Source organism: Oryx dammah, unplaced genomic scaffold (assembly GCF_014754425.2).
Source record: "Oryx dammah isolate SB20612 unplaced genomic scaffold, SCBI_Odam_1.1 HiC_scaffold_21, whole genome shotgun sequence".
NCBI lineage: Eukaryota > Metazoa > Chordata > Mammalia > Artiodactyla > Bovidae > Oryx > Oryx dammah.
Window position 1 is genome coordinate 71,153,761 of NW_024070205.1, and position 17,252 is coordinate 71,171,012.

Below are 17,252 nucleotides of genomic sequence, written 5' to 3' on the forward strand. Positions count from 1 at the left end.
AGAAACTGAAGTTGAACGGTTCTATGAAGACCTATAAGATCTTTTAGAACTAACACCCAAAAAGGATGTCCTTTTCCTTCTAGGGGACTGGAATGCAAAAGTAGGAAGTCAAGAAACACCTGGAGTAACAGGCAAATTTGGCCTTGGAATGCGGAATGAAGCAGGGCAAAGACTAATAGAGTTTTGCCAAGATAATGCACTAGTCATAGAAACACCCTCTTCCAACAACACAAGAGAAGACGCTATACATGGACATCACCAGATGGTCAACAGCAAAATCAGATTGACTATATTCTTTGCAGCCAAAGATGGAGAAGCTCTATACAGTCAACAAAAACAAGACCGGGAGCTGACTGTGGCTCAGATCATGAACTCCTTATTACCAAATTCAGACTCAAATTGAAGAAAATAGGGAAAACCACTAGACCATTCAGGTATGACCTAAATCAAATCCCTTATGATTATACAGTGGAATTGAGAAATAGATTTAAGGGCCTAGATTTGATATATAGAGTGCCTGATGAACTATGGAATGAGGTTCGTGACATTGTACAGGAGACAGGGATCAAGACCATCCCCATGGAAAAGAAATGCAAACAAGCAAAACGGCTGTCTGGGGAGGCCTTACAAATAGCTGTGAAAAGAAGAGAGGCGAAAAGCCAAGGAGAAAAGGAAAGATATAAGCATCTGAATGCAGAGTTCCAAAGAAGAGCAAGAAGAGATAAGAAAGCCTTCTTCAGCGATCAATGCAAAGAAATAGAGGAAAACAACAGAATGGGAAAGACTACAGATCTCTTTAAGAAAATTAGAGATACCAAGGGAACATTTCATGCAAAGATGGGGTCGATAAAGGACAGAAATGGTATGGACCTAACAGAAGCAGAAGATATTAAGAAGACGTGGCAAGGATACATAGAAGAACTGTACAAAAAAGATCTTCACGACCCAGATAATCATGATGATGTGATCACTAATCTAGAGCCAGACATCTTGGAATGTGAAGTCAAAAGCATCAGTACGAACAAAGCTAGTAGAGGTGATGACATTCCAGTTGAGCTGTTTCAAATCCTGAAAGATGATGCTGTGAAAGTGCTGCACTCAGTATGCCAGCAAATTTGGAAAACTCAGCAGTGGCCACAGGACTGGAAAAGGTCAGTTTTCATTCCAATCCCAAAGAAAGGCAATGCCAAATAATGCTCAAACTACCGCACAATTGCACTTATCTCACATGCTAGTAAAGTAATGCTTAAAATTCTTCAAGCTAGGCTTCAGCAATATGTGAACCGTGAACTCCCTGATGTTCAAGCTGGTTTTAGAAAAAGAAGAGGAATCAGAGATCAAATTGCCAACATCCACTGGATCATGGAAAAAGCAAGAGAGTTCCAGAAAAACATCTATTTCTGCTTTGTTGACTATGCCAAAGCCTTTGACTGTGTGGATCACAATAAACTATGGAAAATTCTGAGAGAGATGGGAATACCAGACCACCTAACCTGCCTCTTGAGAAATCTGTATGCAGGTCAGGAAGCAACAGTTAGAACTGGACATGGAACAACAGACTGGTTCCAAATAGGAAAAGGAGTATGTCAAGGCTGTATATTGTCACCCTGCTTATTTAACTTCTATGCAGAGTACATCATGAGAAACGCTGGACTGGAATAAACACAAGCTGGAATCAAGATTGCCAGGAGAAATATCAATAACCTCAGATATGCAGATGACACCACCCTTATGGCACAAAGTGAAGAGGAACTAAAAATCTTCTTGATGAAAGTGAAAGAGGAGAGTGAAAAAGTTGGCTTAAAGCTCAACATTCAGAAAACCAAGATCATGGCATCTAGTCCCATCACTTCATGGGAAATAGATGGGGAACCAGTAGAAAAAGTGTCAGACTTTATTTTTTTTTGGCTCCCAAATCACTGCAGATGGTGATTGCAGCCATTAAATTAAAAGATGCTTACTCCTTGGAAGAAAAGTTATGACCAACCTAGATAGCATATTCAAAAGTAGAGACATTACTTTGCCGACTAAGGTCCGTCTAGTCAAGGGTATGGTTTTTCCTGTGGTCATGTATGGATGTGAGATTTGGACTGTGAAGAAGGCTGAGTGCCGAAGAATTGATGCTTTTGAACTATGGTACTGGAGAAGACTCTTGAGAGTCCCTTGGACTGCAAGGAGATCCAACCAGTCCATTCTGAAGGAGATCAGCCTTGGGATTTCTTTGGAAGGACTGATGCTAAAGCTGAAGCTCCAGTACTTTGGCCACCTCATGCGAAGAGTTGACTCATTGGAAAAGACTCTGATGCTGGGAGGGATTGGGGGCAGGAGGAGAAGGGGACGACCGAGGATGAGATGGCTGGATGGCATCACAGACTCGATGGACGTGAGTCTGAGTGAACTCCAGGAGATGCCGAAGGACAGGGAAGCCTGGCGTGCTGCAATTTATGGGGTCACAAAGAGTTGGACATGACTGAGTGATTGAACTGAACTGAAAATCATTCCAACAAAACTTCTCTGTATAATTGCTTGATGATTTCATGTACAATGGCATGTCTTAAACTACAGCAGTAGTTGCTGTTCTGAAGGACATATCATAAGGTTTCTCATTAACTGAAAATTACTCCTGGAGTACTTTGGAGGACAAACTGGGTTTCTCCAAAGTAATCACAATGAGATTTCAGAGATCGCAAATATCTTCACAAATGTATTCCCTCTCAGTGTTTCAAAATCTTTCTTATTTGTGTTCTTTATTTAGAAAATTATTACCTTGGTATGTTAATTTGCTTACATGTATATTCCCCATCCATTTTCTTTTCGTGTTTTTTTTTTTTTTCTGATAGACCTATATCTTTTCTCATTAAAGTTTAATCTGTTTATCCAAGAGATACACCCTTTCACTTAGAACACCAATCACTCTTGGAAAATCAAATCTATTATTTTGAAATTGTTTCACCAAAATTACATAGTTCTCCAAATTCACATTCTGCTTTATGGCTCACTTCTTGTCCAGTTATACGTCCCTGAAATTTCTGTTTCTTACTGTCCTCTTTGACAAGTCCATATTTCTTTCTCTTTTTTCAAATCCCTTTTCATAGATTTAGGGCATCTATGAATGAATCCCATCCCCGCCAAAACAAAAACTGACCTCATCACAATTATCTAAGATGGTCATTTAAAGCTCTGAAATTGGCCAAAGAGCATATAACATGTGCAAAGCATTTACTTAACAAAATATACAGGTATTTGGTAAGAACACTGAGAGGCTGTGACCTTTGTGCCAAGGGCAGCATCTATTTCCCCTGGTGTCCTATTACAGAGATCTATTCTGGTCAGGTGGGGCAAAACCAAGGACTGGTGGAGCCCACCCTTTGCAGGTCTGTATTGTGAGAGGTATTCAAAATGGGCTCAGCTTGAGTCCAACTCCTATCTGTTAACTCCTCTTCATGAAGAACCTAGTTTGGATGAGCAGTAGAAGCAAATCAGCAACTCCCATGTGGGTTACTAGTGTTTAAAGGCAGCTAACATCTCTGTTACACAAAATGTAGATGGACAGACCCTACACTGTTCACCTGAAACTACCACAACATTGTTAATTGGCTATACTTTACCCCGATACAAAATAAAAAGTTTAATGTTTGAAAAGAAAATTTTAAAAAAGAGGAAAAAAATGTAGATGGACAGAAATTTAAAAGGGAAAGAGAGAGTCAAGGAAGAGTCTGATAAAATCATATCCATCCTAGTATCTGGAAGACTGTTTGCATGTCTAAGTATGAACCCTTACAAAAGTGATGGGAAAGGACACCCCCAAGCTGAAGGTGTAAAAACTAGTATACTTCCTGAACTTTGGTGGATGAAGGGGTAGTTTGGGAGTTTGGGACTGACATGTAAACACTGCTATATTTAAAATGGATAACCAACAAGGTCCTACTGTATAGCACAGAGAACTCTGCTCAGTGTTTTATGGCAGCCTGGATGGGAGGGGAGTTTGGGGGGGAATGGATAACATGTATATGTACAGCTGAAGCTATCATAACATCATTAATCAGGTATATGCTAATATAAAAAAACATTAAAAATAAATCAGTAATTGGAAAAGTTTAAACTCTGCCAAGTATGTGACTATAATTATTTATAATTTTTCAGTATAATCATAAAAAGACAAGCCATTTTTCATGGGATGAAGAAAAAATAAAAAGAAGAAAGTTCACAGGTCACACACAGATCCAACGGTAATAAATGCTGCAGATGGTATGGGTAGAGAGGGCTTGAGGTCACCTACTGACCAATAAGTGACTGATCACTAAAAACTGTGGTCACTTTCTAACTTAATCTAACTTAATTCATCACCTTGGTTGCCTGGCAGTTCTGATACACACTGATGGCTACCGGGTCTGTGAGATCCGTGTGCTGAGCAAATCTATAGGTGCTGTTTTCTCAATAGTATTTTCTCACTTCATGTCTCTGTGTCACATTTGAGGAATCCTCACAATACATCAAACTTTTAATTATTATATTTATGTGAACAGTGATCTTTAAAGTTATTGTTACAAAATAATTGAAGCTCACTGAAGCCTCAGATGTGGAGAAGGCAATGGCACCCCACTCCAGTACTCTTACCTGGAAAATCCCATGGACGGAGGAGCCTTGTGGGCTGCAGTCCATGGGGTCGCTGAGAGTTGGACATGACTCAGTGACTTCACTTTCACTTTTCACTTTCCTGCATTGGAGAAGGAAATGGCAACCCACTCCAGTGTTCTTGCCTGGAGAATCCCATGGATGGCAGAGCCTGGTGGGCTGCTGTCTATGGGGTTGCACAGAGTCGGACAAGACTGAAGCGACTTAGCAGCAGAAGAAGAAACCTCAGATGATGGCATTTTTTTAAATCAATAAAGGACTTTAAAATATGTTATGTACATTTTAGACGTACTAATGTACACTTTATGGGGTATAGTACAAACATAACTTTCATATATACCAGGAAATAAAAAAGTTCCTAAGACTTACTTTATTATAATATTCAGTTTGCTACAATGGCCTGGAACTCAATCCACAATATCTGCAATGCATACCTTCCCCAGCCCTTCTGCATCTTCCACTTACATAGTTGGACTTATCATTTAATTATTGAAATACAATTTCTCTAAATTTTTTCACTTAAAAAAATTTTTCTTACCAGATTTTCCAAAACTTTTTGTTAAATATTAACTTTAGAATATTTTCAGTTTCAAAGAGATTAATATATCTCATTCAGATCTCTCCTCTTCTCAGCACCATCTTTCTCCCCAACCCCTGCTTTTTTTTTAACTTGACATATCTGAGGTCTGACACAATTAATAATTTTATTGCTCCTATTCCTGGGTACATCTCCTTCTTACTCTTGTTTTTCCCTTTAAGTTTTGTCTGTTAATTTGTTCTTGGTCTTTTGTGTGAGTTTTCATAATATATATTGATTCTTACTTTAGCATTACTTTATACATGGACATCACCAGACGGTCGACATTGAAATCATATTGATTATATTCTTTGCAGCCAAAGATGGAGAAGCTCTATATAGTCAGCAAAAACAAGACTGGGAGCTGACTGTGGCTCAGATCATGAACTCCTTTTCGCCAAATTCAGGCTGAAATTGAAGACAGTGGAGAAAATAAATAGACCATTCAGGTATGACCTAAATAAAACCCCTTATGACTATACAGTGGAAGTGAGAAATAGATTTAAGGGACTAGATCTGATAGAGTGCCTGATGAACTATGGATGGAGGTTCATTACATTGTACAGAGGCAGGAATCAAGATCATCCCCAAGAAAAGTAAAGGCAAAAAGCAAAATGGCTGTCTGAGGAGGCCTTAAGAATAGCTGTGAAAAGAAGGGAAGCAAAAAACAAAGGAGAAAAGGAAATAAGGAAATAAGCATCTGAATGCAGAATTCCAAAGAATAGGAAGGTGAGATAAGAAAGCCTTCCTCAGTGATCAATGCAAAGAAATAGAGGAAAACAACAGAATGGGAAAGACTGGAGATCTCTTCAAGAAAATTAGAGACATCAAGGGAACATTTCATGCAAAGATGGGTTCCATAAAGGACAGAAATGGTAGGGACCTGACAGAAGCAGAAGATACTAAGAAGAGGTGGCAAGTATACACAGAAGAACTGTACAAAAAAGATCTTCATGACCAATATCACGATGGTGTGATCACTCACCTAGAGCCAGACATCCTGAAATGTGAAGTCAAGTGGGCCTTAGAAAGCATCACTATGAACAAAGCTAAGGGAGGTGATGGAATTCCAGTAGAGCTATTACAAATCCTGAAAGATGACACTGTGAAAGTACTGCACTCAATATACCAGCAAATTTGTGAAACCCAGCAGTGGCCACAGGACTGTAAAAGTTCAGTTTTCATTCCAATTCCAAAGAAAGGCAATGCCAAAGAATGCCCAAACTACCACACAATTGCACTCATCTCACATGCTAGCAAAGTAATGCTTAAAATTCTCCAAACCAGGGTTCAGCAATATGGGAACCATGAATTTCCAGATGTTCAAGCTGGTTTTAGAAAAGGCAGAGGAACCAGAAATCAAATTGCCAACATCTGCTGAATCATCGAAAAAGCAAGAGAGTTACAGAAAAACATCTATTTCTGCTTTGTTGACTATGCCAAAGCCGTTGACTGTGTGGATAACAATAAATTATGGAAAATTCTTCAAGAGATGGGAATACCAGACCACCTGACCTACCTCTTGAGAAATCTGTATGCAGGTCAAGAAGCAATAGTTAGAACTGGACATGGAACAACAGACTGCTTCCAAATAGGAAAAGGAGTATGTCAAGGCTGTATATTGTCACTATGCTTATTTAATTTATATGAAGAAACATCATGAGAAACACTGGGCTGGAGGAAGCACAAGCTGGAATCAAGATTGCCAGGAGAAATATCAATCACCTCAGATATGCAGATTACACCATCCTTATGGCAGAAAGTGAAGATGAACTAAAGAGCCTTGATGAAAGTGAAAGAGGAGAGTGAAAAAGTTGGCTTAAAGCTCATCATTCAAAAAACTAAGATCATGGCATCCTGTCCCATCATTTCACGGGAAATAGATAGGGGAACAGTGGAAACAGTGTCAGACTTTTTTTTTTTTTTGGCTCCAAAACCACTGCAGATGGTGATTGCAGCCATTAAATTAAAAGATGCTTCCTCCTTGGAAGGAAAGTTATGACCAACCTAGATAGCATATTCAAAAGCAGAGACATTGCTTTGCCAACAAAGGTCCATCTAGTCAAGGCTATGGTTTCTCCAGTGGTCATGTATGGATGTGAGAGTTAGACTATAAAGAAAGCTGAACACTGAAGAATTGATGTTTTTGAACTGTGGAGTTGGTAAAACTTTTGAGAATCCCTTGGATGGCAAGGAGATCCAACCAGTCCATACTAAAGGGGATCAGTCCTGGGTGTTCATTGGAAGGACTGATGTTGAAGCTGAAACTCCAATACTTTGGCCACCTGATGTGGAGAGCTGACTCATTGGAAAAGATCCTGATGCTGGGAAAGATTGAGGGCAGGAGGAGAAATGGATGACGGACGATGAAATGGTTGAATGGCATCACCGACTCAATGGACATGGGTTTGGGTGGACTCCAGGAGTTGCTGATGTACAGGGAGGCCTGGCATGCTGTGGTTCATGGGGTCGCAAAAAGTTAGACGCGACTGAGCGACTGAACTGAACTTTTGATTAAAAAAAAAAAAAAAAAAGTGGGGCATTACAAAACTCTCAGCCAATCCTGCACTTCTCTGATTAAACATGAGAATTTAAAAAACTGTTTTCAACCTATAGAGACTAATGCTTGTAGAATGAAATAAATTCTCTTCACTTCTCATTTCTCCATTTTTGCTGTTGCAAAATTAACACATATCTTTATTTCCTTGACTTTATTTTTTTAACCAACCATGTTTTATGAGTAGTAAAATGTAATATAAACTTTTTGTATTTTTCTGGAGGGGGGTTCTGTGAAGAGAGAGATTTTATCATGAAACTAATGTTTTATTGTTGACAACTACACACAAGGATTAATGCAAATAAATAAAATATATATAAACAAAAAATACTTCCTTTTAGCAACAGTTGTATTCATAAGACATATATTTGTTCTGACAGCAGCCTTAGAGAAAGTTTTAACTGAACCAAGAAATAGGATTTCAAGCAAAACATGTGGAATTTTTCTTTACCTAACATTTTGGGGAGAGGGGAACAATTATGACTAATCATAAAATATTTATTTAAAATTTTAGAGAAATTTGATGTAAATTTAAGGTCAGCTGAAAGATTTTAAAAGTTTCTTCCAAGTAAAAGAACATTTACTTAGAGGAAAATGGGAACCAGTTCAAATTTCCTTGAACAGCATCTATTTTTACGTAGACAAATAGTTTTACAAAGGATTTCTAAGGAGAATAAAAGCATTATTAAGTGCATTTTAATGTCTGTCATGTGTAATCTGATGGAGCAAATTATGATAGAAGCATAGTGGTTTTCCTTTTTGTACACTGGAAACTATGAGTGAAGTTTTAATATATATGTGTGTGTGTGTGTGTGTATGTCCATAATATGGAACTTATACCAAACCTTACTATTCTAGATTCCTGATAAACCTAGAGTTGCTGTATCTTTGCTTTAAGAAGAGTTATTGATCCTATCTATCATTTTATATAGAGAAATTTATGAAGAATGCAAACTCCTACAATTCTATAACTGTCTTTAAGGGAAAGCATCACTCGCTTTACAAAAACCACATCATATTCAAGTTCTAGGAGTAGAATCTGTATAGATTGAAATTTATTTTGTGCTTTTGATCTATGTCATTCATTTATGTTTGCTGTTAAGATATGTAGGAGAAAAACAGGTTAAAATTCAAGTCTAAGTGTTTAAATGTTTTGAAATTGATTTCTATTTAAGGTCACTTTTTTTTTTTTTTTAAGTTGCAGCTATTTGAGCAGATATAAGCTATCACAGACAATTGCTGTATAATAACCCTGTCTCATTGCAATACAGCAATTACATAACTTTACATGCAAATTAAGCTATAATCAAAGATATATGATTTAGCTGCATTTAAGTCTATTACTGAGAAAGCCAAATTCATTTAAAGTTGCTGATGCCTTGATACTATGTATGTTTTAGCACTGATCTTGATTTTCTTTTAGAAAAAAAAACATGTGCATGTCTAAAGTTCAGCTCATATTAGAATTTGACCTAGATCATGCAATGTTGACAAGTTCATTTATTCTAAATCCATGTAAGAAATAAAACTTGAAAACCACATGCATATCTTCCTTCATTAAGGGTGTACTGACCATAACAGAAATAAACCATCTTGCTGAAATGAGATGGCAGAGTAGAAGGACAGGTACTCCTCTTCTCCTGTGAGAATACCAAAATTACAACTCACTGCTGAACAAATGTTAACAGGAGAATGTGTGACCCCACCAAAAAAAATATATCCCACCTCCAAGGGCAAAGAAGAAGCCCCATCAAGATGGTAGGAGGGGCAAAACTGAGTTTAGAATCAAATCCCAAACCCACCAGAGACGTTCGAAGGGCTCAAACAAAACCTTGCGTGCACCAGGACACAGAGACTCCACAGAGACAGAGCTAGACCTGCCTTTGAGTGTTTGAGGGTCTCCTGCAGAGGTACGGGTCAGCAGTGGCCTGCCACAGGAGCAGGGTCTCTGGGTGCAGCAGATCTGGGCACATAGCCTGTGGCACAAGCCCTCTTGGAGGAGGTCGCTACTAACTCTACCATAGAGCTAGCGAGCAAACAACCCACAAACTGCAGAACAATTATACAAAATAAATTCTTGCACTGTTAAGAAAGTTTCAAGACCCACAACATTTTCCCAACCTTAGGCTCTGGCAAAGGGACTGAGAACCCCCAGGGAATTTGATTTTGGAGGCCAGTGGCATTTGATTACAGACCATATAGAGGACTGGGTAACCAACTCTTGGAGGGCACAAACAAAACCTTTGTGTGCACCAGGACCAAGGAGAAAGGAGCAGTGACCCCAAAAGAGACTTACCTAGACTGGCCTGTGAGTGTCCAGGAGTCTCCAGCAGAGGTGTGGGTCAGTGGTGGCCAGCTCCAGGGTTGGGGGAACTGAATGCAGGAGTGTGTGGGACCTTTTAATTAAGGTCACTATTATCTTCACTACCTCCACCATAGTTTAGTTTCAGGTCAAACAACAGAGGGGGAACAGAGCCCCATCCATCAACAGAAAATAGGATTAAAGATCTACTGAGCATGGCCCCACCCATCAGAACAAGAACCAGTTACCTCCACAGTTAGGCTTTCCCATCAGGAAGCTTCCATAAGCCTCTTTTTTTTTTTTTAATTAATTAATTTATTTATTTTTAATTTTTACTTTACAAATAAGCCTCTTATCCTTATCCATCAGAGGGCAGACAGACTGAAAACCACAATTGCAGAAAACTAATCAAACAGCTCACATGGACCAAGCCTTGTCTAACTCCATGAAACTATGAGCCATGCTGTGTGGAGCCACCCAAATGGATGGGTCATGGTGGAGAGTTCTGACAAAACATGGTCCACTGGAGAAGAAAATGGCAAACCACTCCAGTATTCTTGCCTTGAGAACCACATGAACACTATGAAAAGGCAAAAAGAGATGACACTGAAACATGAAATCCCCAGGTCAGTAGGTGCCCAGTATGCTACTGGAGAAGAGCAGAAAAATGACTCCAGAAAGAATGAAGAGACAGCCAAAGTGAAAACAACGCCTACCTGTGGATGTGACTGGTGATGGAAGTAAGGTCCAATGCTGTAAAGAACAATATTGTATAGTAAGCTGGAATGTCAGGTCCATGAATGAGGGTAAATTGGAAGTAATCAAACAGGAGATGGCAAGAGTGAACATTGACATTTTAGGAACTGATGAACTAAAATGGACTGGAATGGGTGCATTTAATTCAGATGACCATTATATGTACTACTGTGGGCAAGAATCCATTAGAAGAAACAGAGTAGCCCTCATAGTCAACAAAAGAGTCCAAAATGCAGTACTTGGCTGCAATCTCAAAATGAAAGAATTTTTGTTCTTCTACAAGGTAAACCATTCAATATCACAGTAATGCAAGTCTATGCCCCAAACAGCAATGCTGAAGAAGCTAAATGGTTCTATGAAGGCCTAAAAGACCTTCTAGAACTAATACCCGAAAAAAGATATCCTTTATGTCATGGGGGCTCGAAAGCGAATGTAGGAAGCCAAGAGATACCTGGACAGGCAAATTTGACCTTGGAGTAAAACTTGAAGCAGGACAAAAACTAACAGAGTTTTGCCAAGTAAACGCACTTGGTCATAGCAAACGCCCTCTTCCAACAACAGAAGAGATGATTTGACACATGGGCATCAGCAGATGGTCAATATCAAAAATTAGATTGATCATATTCTTGACAGCCAAAGATGGAAAAGAGCTATAGAGTCAGCAAAACCAAGATGGGGAGCTGACTGTCACTCAGATCATGAACTCGTTATTTTAAATATCAAGCTTAAATTGAAGAAAGTAGGGAAAAACCACTAAACCATTCAGGTATGACCTAAATCAAATCCCTTATGATTATACAGTGGACGTGACAAATAGATTCAAGGGATTATATCTGATAGACACAATTCCTGAAGAACTATGGACAGAGGTTCATGACATTGTACAGGAGGCAAGGATCAAGACCATCCACAATAAAAAGAAATGCAAAAACACATAATGGCTGTCTGATGAGGTCTTACGAATAGCTGAGAAAATAAAAGAAGGTAAAGGCAAAGGAGCAAAGGAAAGATCTCCAATCTGAATGCAGAGGTCCAGGGAATAGCAAGGAGAGATAAGAAAGCCTTCCTTAGTGATCTGTGCAAAGAAATAGAGGAAAACAATAGAATGGGAAAGACTAGAGATCTCTTCAAGAAAATTAGAGATACCATTTCATGCAAAGATGAGCACAAAAAAGTCCAGAAATAGTATGGACCTAACAGAAGGAGAAGATATTAAGAACTGGCAAGAAAACACAGAATTATACCCCCCCCCCAAAAAAAAAAACCCCCACAAAACTTCATTACCCATATAACCACGATGGTTTGATCACTCACCTAGAGCTAGACATCCTGGAATACGAAGTCAAGTGGGCCCTAGGAAGCATCACTATGAACAAAGCTAGGGGAGGTGATGGAATCCCATTTGAGATATTTCAATCCTAAAAGATGATGCTGTTAAAATACTGTACTCAATATGCCAGCAAATTTGGAAAATTCATCAGTGGCCACAGGACTGGAAAAGGTCAATTTTCATTCCAATCCCAAAGAAAGGAAATGCCAAAGAATGTTCAAACTACTGCACAATTGTACTCATCTCACATGCCTGGTGGCTCAGAAGTCAAAGTGTCTGCCTTCAATGCAGGAGACCCGGGTTCAATCCCTGGGTCGGGAAGATCCCCTGGAGAAGGAAATGGTAACCCATTCCAGTATTCTTGCCTGGAGAACCCCATGGATGGAGAAGCCTGGTAGGCTACAGTCCACAGGGTCGCAAAGAGTTGGACACGACTGAGCGACTTCACTTCACTTCACATGCTAGCAAAGTAATGCTCAAAATTCTCCAAGCTAGGTTTCAACAGTAAGTGAAACGTGAACTTCCAGATGTTCATTTTGGATTTGGAAAAGGCAGAGGAACCAGAGATCAAATTGTCAACATCCGCTGGATCATTCAAAAGGCAAGAGAGTTCCAGAAAATATCTATTTCTGCCTTATTGACTATGCCGAAGACTTTTACTTTGTGAATCACAATAAAATGTGGAAAATTCCTAAAGAGATGGGCATACCAGACCACCTGACCTGCCTCCTGAGAAATCTGTATGCAGGTCAAGAAGGAACAGTTAGAACCAGATATGGAACAGTGGATTGGTTCCAAATTGAGAAAGCAGTACTTCAGGGCTGTATATTGCCATCCTTTTTATTTAAGTGATATGCAGAGTACAGCATGTGAAATGTCGGGCTTGGTGAAGCACAAGTTGGAATCAAGATTGCCAGGAGAAATATCAATAACCTCAGATATGCAGATGACATCACCCTTATAGCAGAAAGCAAAGAAGAATCATAGAGCCTCTAGATGAAAATGAAAGGAGAGTGAACAGTTTGGCTTAAAACTCAACATTCATAAAACGAAGATCATGGCATGTGGTCCCATTCTTCATGGTAAATAGATGGGGAAAAAATTGAAACATGGCAGACTTATTTTCTTGTGCTCCAAAATCACTGCTGATGGTGACTGCAGCCATGAAATTAAAAGACACTTGCTCCTTTGAAGAAAAGCTATGACTAACCTAGATAGCAAGTTAAAATGCAGAAAAATTACTTTGCCAACAAAGTCTGTCTAGTCAAAGCTATGGCTTTCCTAGTGGTCATATATGGATGTGAGAGTTGGACCATAAAGAAAATTGAGCACCGAAGAACTGATGCTTTTCAACTGTGGTGTTGAAGAAGACTCTTGAGAGTCCCTTGGACTGCAGGGATCAAACCAGTCCATCCTAAAGGAAATCGGTCCTGAATATTCAGTGGAAGAACAGATGCTGAAACTGAAGCTCCAATACTTTGGCCACCTGATGTGAAGAACTGACTCCTTTGAAAAGACCCTGATGCTGGGAAATATTGAAGGAAGGAGCAGAAGGAGACGACAGAAGATGAGATGGCTGGATGGCATCACCGACTTGATGGACATGAGTTTGAGCAAGCTCCGGGAGTTGGTGTTGGACATGTTGTAGGACACTACTAAGCGACTGAACCGAACTGAATTGACCATAATAGAAATAAAGAAGTATTTCATTGTATTTAAAAACCTATGAGGTTCTTTAATGAGGAGGGGGTTGACTTCAGCTGCTTTAAATAATGAGCAGCTGACACACTGAAGGATTATATTGTAATATGGAACAGGATGATTAAACGATGTACAAACTTCCTACCAGAGTGGCACACAGGATACTGGAACATATGGTTCAGGACTCTTTAATCCCTCAATAACTACAGATTCTGGCCAGAGATTTTTGTTGATTTATACAAAATCTCTTGATTACAGTCCTCAGCCATCTGCTATAGGGTGGCAACATATGAAAATGTCAGCAGAAAGAACAGCTTAAAGATTATTTGTGGAAAGGATCTGAAGCCAATATAACCATGGACAAAACAAGGTGATCAGCCCCAGTGCAGTCAGGAGCTAATTTATGCTGATAGCAAAGAGGGTGAAAATTTTACAAAAGTAAAGCAAAGTCATGCATGTTCTCTTATTATTTATAACTCACATAGATGCTGATTCTTTGCCACAAAGGAACAGAAAAATGTTTTGCATTGTCCTATTTGGAAATAGAAATTTTTTGAAATATAAAATTAAAAATTATGAAATTGTAAAATATTAACATATAATAATATATAACATATTAAATAATATTCTACTTGAGTAGAATATTATTATTTGTATCATAGACTTATTTCCTTGTAGGGCATTCAACAATACTTAATAATCTAGATTAACAACTGTCATGTTACTGAAAGCTCACTTTCACTGATCAGCTGTGATGAGCCAAGTTTCATACCCAACTTTTTAAAATTTGCATTTTTTCACTTGCCAACACCTCTCTCTTTCTCTTTTTTCACTCTCATTCAAATTCTCCTCATTTATGTTTCAATTAGAGCATAAATATTTTTCTCCCATTTTTATAATCCACCCTTTTACAGTGTCTCTGCTGATAACTCTTATTTGCACTTCCCAACATATGTAAATTTCCTGTGTATTCTACTGTACATTCTTGTCATTTGGCAATTCCATTCACCCTTTCATGATGTCAACTACTACAGTTATGCACTGAAACTCAGAATCTGTCTCAAACCTGATAATACAATGCCAACAGTATAATCTTAAAATGCAGACACTGAATTTCTCTAATAATTAGCAATGCTGAGCATCTTCTCGTGTGCTTAATGGCCATATAGATGTCCTCTTTGAAGAAATGTCTATTTAGGTCTTTTGCCCTTATTTTTGTTGTTATTGAGTTATGTGAGTTGATTGTATATTTTGAAAAGCAAGCCCTTATTCTTTGCAACATTTGCAAATATTTTCTCCCATTCTGTAGGCTGTCTTTTCATTCTGTTTATGGCTTCCTTTACTATGCAAAAGCTTATGTTTGCTTAGGTTCCACTTGTCCATTTTGACTTTTATTTCTATTGCCTGAGGAGACTACACTAAGAAAACATTGGTAAGATTTCTGTCAGAGAACATTTTGCTTATGTTCCCTTCTAGGAATTTAATAGTGTAACAGCTTATGTTTAAGTCTTTAAGCCATTTTATTTTCATGCAGGATGTGAGGGTGTGCTCTAACTACAATGATTTACAAGAAGCTATTCAGCTTCCTCAACACCACCTGCTGATGAGACTGTCTTTTCTTCACTGTGTATTCTTGCCTACTTGGTCAAAATTTAAATTGACTATAGGTATGTGGGTTTATTTCTGGGCTTTCTATTCTGTCCTATTGCTCTGTATGACTGCTTTTGTGTCATTGCTATGCTGTTTCGATTACTTGATCTTTCAAGCATTGTCTGAAGTATGAGAGGGTTATTCCTCCAGCTGTGTTATTTTTCCTCAGGATTGCTTTCTGAGTCTTTTAGTGTTCCATATATATTTAGTTCTATGCAAAACATCATGCATAGCTTATAGGGAAAACATTAAATCTATAGTTTTCTTTGGGTAGTATGGCCATTTAACAATATTAATTCATCTAATTCAAGAACATGGGATACCTTTCCATTTCTTTGAATCACCTTGAATTTCCTTTATCAATGTTTAATAGTTCTCAGTATAAGTCTTTAACTTTCTTGGTCAGGTTTATCCATAAGTGACTTTTCTTGATGCAATTTAAAAGGGATTTTATTTTTCTCTCTGATATTTTATTGTTAATAAAAATGCAATAGATTTCTGAATATTAATGATGTGCTTGCTGAAATTATGAGTTCTAGAAGTTCTACAATGAGATATCACTTCATAGTGGTCAAAATGGCCATCATTCCAAAGCCTAAAAATAATAAATGCTGGACATTGTGTGGAAAAAAGATAACTTAAATTGCTGCAGCCACTATCAAATATAGTACGAAGTTTCCTTAAAAAACTAAAAACAGAATTGCCATATGATCCAGCAACCCCACTCCCTGGGCATGTTTCTAGATAATGCTCTAGTGTGAACAGATACATGCACCCCAATGTCTACAGCAGCACTTTTCACAGTAACCAAGACACAGAAACGATCTAAGTGTTCATCGGCAGATGAATGGATGAAGAAGATTTGGAATACACACACTATGGAACAGTACTCAGCCACAGAAAATAATTAAATAATGCCATTTGCAGCAACGTGGATGGACCTAGAGACTATCATACTAAGGGAATTAACTCAAAAAAATAAAGACAAATAACACATGAAATCATTCATATGTGGAATCAAAAATGTGGTACAAATGGACTTATTTATGAAAAGGAAAAAGACTCACAGACACAGAAAAGAAAACTGGTTACCAAAGGTGGGGTGTGTGTTAATCAATCAGTCGTGTCCAAGTCTTTGTGATCCCACTGACAGTAGCCCACCAGGCTCCTCTGCCCATGGGCTTTTATCGGCAAGAATACTGGAGTGGGTTGCCATTTCCTTCTCTAAGGTAGTGGGGGAGGGATAATTTGGGAGAATGGGATTATCAGTTACATCTAACTATATATGAAATAGATAAATAATAAGGACCTACTGAACAGCATTGGGAACTATATTCAATATCCTATAATAAACATAATAGAAGAGTATATAAATATATACAATATATATATCATATACAGAGAGAATTACTTTGCTGTACACCAGAAACCTTGTAAATCAACTATACTCAAATAAAATAAATAAATAATGCAGATTACAAAAATATACCTAACAATACTCTTTTTAAAAAATTCCACTTAACTAAAGAAGTAACTGCAAAAACACTAACAACTACAAAATATCTTGGCTTTTCTTTTTGATTTCAACATTTTGGTGAAACGCAAGCTAATAATATTAGCCCTGGAAAATAAAACAGTTGAGAGTGCAGGCACTTTTGAAACACACAAACATGCTGCCAATGTATCAGTAGAAACTGCAGGGCACTCATTGCCTTGTGCAAAGTATAATCGGCTGAGGTTTCCC